The following is a 3,821-nucleotide window of genomic DNA, read 5'->3' as shown; positions in this document are numbered from 1 at the left end:
CAGGCACTGCCCAAGATATTTGGGCTGAGCTCCCCCTGCCCGCTCACCTGTGGGATGTCCCAGGGGGGCGATGCTCCCGGGCCGAGGGTTGCAGACACAAAGAACAATAACTCCTGCTCTGTACCTTTGGGTGCTCAGTGTGTCTGCTGGGAGCCTCCTCAAGGGCCTTCAGCCACTGCTCAGCCCATGGACAGCAGCAGCAGCACCTTTGCAGGGCCCAGCAGGGCTCTTGCCAGCTGCCCTTGCCCACCTGCACACAGAGCCTCCCCCAGGCAGGGCCCTGCAGACAGGCAGGTTTCTGTAGGGCCGGGTGAGTGCACAGAGGGTGGGATGGGCTCTGTGAGCGCTGACAGGGACAAGGCTCCTCTCAGGAGGAACATGTGCAGCACAGGGAGATGATGAGGGAAGGAGAGGAAGCTGAACAGAGCAATGCTGTGGGCAGGAGGGCACAGTTGGTGTGTGGGAGGTGCCATGCACAGCTGGGCACAGGGAACACTGTCCTGAGTGCCAGGCTGTCCCTGCCCTGCCCTCTCAGGCACAGCACCACAACATCTTCTCTTGTTTCTGCATTCCTCTGATACTGTCACTGTTATCTGGTGCTCTCAGGGAGGCTCTGGGCTTTGCAGCAGCTGAGGCAGGCACTGCCCTTGGGATTCCTCCCAGGCAGCTGTGTCCATGGGAATGGGGTGTCCAAGCTTCCCTGTGACCTGTGGGGCTGTGGGCAAAGCAGTCCATGGGAAAGGGGAAGGAGCTGAGCCTCCCTCCCTGAGATGCCATCATGAGCACACCTGGGGATCTCCTTGCTGTGTCCTTCCAAGCTCTGAGCTTCCCTCCTGGGTGAAAATCTGTGCCAGAGCCTCTCAGAATTCCCTGAATGCCCCACGGGGAAGTGCAGAGATGCCACAAGTGAAGAAATGCTTTCGGGTTTGCCAAGGTAACAGTGAGTGTCCTTGGCAGAAGGAGGGGCTGAGACCTTGCTGAGAGACCTTTGGAGATGGTGAGACATTCAGTGATCCCTCTGCTCTCAGCAGGGTCTGGTTTCTTCCCAGGGTGACAGGGGAGTGTGATTGTGCTGTGATTGCATTAAAGGTGCAAACCCAGGGCAGTTGGGAACAAGCCCATCCTGCCCCTCACCTTGCCCTGAGCTAAAGGGAATCCCTTTGCCTCTCACATCTCTCAGTGTCAAACTCTGAGTACAGCAGAAATGCTGGGGATTTCTTAACCTCTGAGAACCAGGAATGATGTGTGGGTAGGAAAGCATTCCTTAAAACTCCCTCCTGCTATCCTGTGGAACTGCAAGTGAAAATGCTACCAAGCCTTTCTGCATTAGGAGGGATTCCCCTGACAAATCCTGAATGTTCGGCCTTGTCCCTCTGCCCCATGGCCACAATCCCAGGGCAGCAGGGCAGGGATGGCTCCTCGAGAGCCCCACACACAGGCCTGGCTGCTCATGGCACACTCAGACAGCACCAGTGGAGCTCAGGCAGGGACCTGGATGAAGGTTTTCCCAGAGAAGGAACAAGGGTGGATAAGTCCCAGTGGGACAGTCTGCAGGGAATGGCACAGCTTTGGCTCAAAGCAGCCTCTCCTAACTTGTCACTGTCCTTTTCTCCATCAACAGGTCCCCATGGCCAGACACAGCAAATGTCCAACAGCAGCTCCATCAGCCACTTCCTCCTCCTGGCATTCACAGACACGTGGCAGCTGCAGCTCCTGCACTTCTGCCTCTTGCTGGGCATCTCCCTGGCTGCCCTCCTGGCCAACAGCCTCATCATCAGCGCCGTAGCCTGTGGCCACCACCTGCACACCCCATGTTCTTCTTCCTGCTCAACCTGGCCCTCACTGACCTGGGCTGCACCTGCACCTCTGTCCCCAAAGGCATGCACAATTCCCTCTGGGACACCAGGGACATCTCCTATGTAGGATGTGCTGCCCAACTATTTTTGGTTTTTTTCTTTATTTCAGCAGAGTATTATCACCTCACCATCATGTGCTACGACTGCTCTGTGTCCATCTGCAAACCCCTGCACTGTGGGACCCTCCTGGGCAGCAGAGCTTGTGCCCACATCGCAGCAGCTGCCTGGGCCAGTGGCTTTCTCACTGCTCTGCTGCACACAGCCAATACATTTTCCCTGCCCCTGTGCCAGGGCAATGCCCTGGGCCAGTTCTTCTGTGAAGTGTCCCAGATCCTCAAGCTCTCCTGTTCACACTCCAGCCTCAGGGAGCTTTGGCTCATGGTCATTACTGCTTGGATAACTTCTGGCTGTTTTGTGTTCGTTGTTTTCTCCTATGTGCAGATGTTCAGGGCTGTGCTGAGGATCCCCTCTGAGCAGGGACAGCACAAAGCCTTTTCCACATGCCTCCCTCACTTGGCCATGGTCTCCCTGGTTATCAGCACTGCCATGTTTGCCCTTGGTGCTGCAGAGAGCTCAGGGCAGCTGGGAGAGCTTGGAGGGAGCTGGGCTGGGCTGAGAGAAGCTGGCAGAGAAACCCATCAGTGTCCATCTCAGCCTGTGTGAGCATGCAGGGGTAGGATTGAGCCCAGGGCTTGTGGGGCAGAGCCAGGGCCTGGGGAAGGGATGGAAAACAGGCAGGTGGCCGAGAGAGGAGGCTGCTCTGTGCCCTTGGTGGCACGGACAGAGCAGGGAGGGGGCCCAGGACATTTGTCAGCCCAGCCTCTGTCCCCAGCTGTTGCCAGCCCTGGCTGCTCAGCCCAGGTTTGCAGGTGAGTTTGGCTGTGCCCCACCTCCATCCTGCTGCGGGGCTCAGGGCCTGTTCCCGGCAATGGCCAGCTCTGCCCGGCCTCTCTGCTGGCCCCAAGCCTGGCAAAGCTATTTTGATTGTTAATGAGCCCTCAAGCATTGAATTCCTGAAGATCTAAAGGCTGAACAAGCCTCTGGAGAGGTAAAATTCAGGAGCAACCTCCAAGTTGCTGAGGATATCAGCAGCCCCCACTGAGGCCATCCCTGCCAAGAGACTCTGGAGGGAATGAGCAGACAAGGAGAGCATCCCTGGGGCTAAGGAAGCAGAATGCGATGGCACCACCGGGTCCAGGTGGGAAATGAACTGTGGAATGTGGCTGTGAAAGCCGTGCCTGGGCTGTGCCAAGCAGGACAGCCAAGCCCTGACTCCCATGCCCTGGGAATGGGGCTCTGTGGCCTCACAGGGTGCTTGTGGCTCTCCTGGGAGCAGTGGGATGTGGGCTGTGGAATGGTGAGTGCAGGTGTAAGGCCCCAAACAACTTTCTCAACGAGACCTTTGAAAGGAATTACAGTTGTTTGTGGACTCTAAGTAAAAGGCAATATTCCTATGGGAACTGTCTGTGAATAGAAGGAAATGTGGTGGTGCAATCCCAATTCTGGCCATGGGTGCCTGGAGGAGAAGGACAGTTCTTTTCCACAGGAAGGACAGCAGAGAGCCCCAGTGTTTCAGTGGCAGATGAGAAGCGACTCTCAGCATGTCAAGGTTGGCTGGAGCAGTCAGGTAGCCCCCGGGAGGCCAAACCAGCCAGACCTGTTCCGTGTTCCCTTGGTTTTATGGGGCCCTGTAGTGTCACAATGACACTGCAAAACCCCTTTGTTCCGTGGGGTTTTGCAGTGTCATAATAATCTTCTTTGGTTCTGCACCATCTCATTTCATGAGGCCACTCTGTGTCACCATGGAGCTTTGGTTCCATGCAGTCCAGCAGTGTAAAAAAGGCCCCTTGATTCCATGGGACCTCATAGTGTAACAATGATGCTCTTGGTTCCATGGGACCCCACAGTGTCACAATGTTCTCATTGGTTCCACAGGGCCCTGCACTGTCACAATGTCTCCCTGGT

At 56.3% G+C, this 3,821-nt stretch overlaps 1 pseudogene; it reads left to right on the top strand.

Annotated features, from left to right (window-relative positions):
• Positions 1-897: 897 nt before the first annotated feature.
• Positions 898-2,881, top strand: LOC146420126 (olfactory receptor 14C36-like; annotated as a pseudogene).
• The last annotated feature ends 940 nt before the right edge of the window (positions 2,882-3,821 follow it).

Source organism: Lichenostomus cassidix, unplaced genomic scaffold, assembly GCF_008360975.1.
Source record: "Lichenostomus cassidix isolate B80296 unplaced genomic scaffold, HeHo_3.0 HiC_scaffold_886, whole genome shotgun sequence".
NCBI lineage: Eukaryota > Metazoa > Chordata > Aves > Passeriformes > Meliphagidae > Lichenostomus > Lichenostomus cassidix.
Note: the sequence above shows the minus strand (reverse complement) of the source record. Positions and strands in the feature narration are given on the sequence as shown.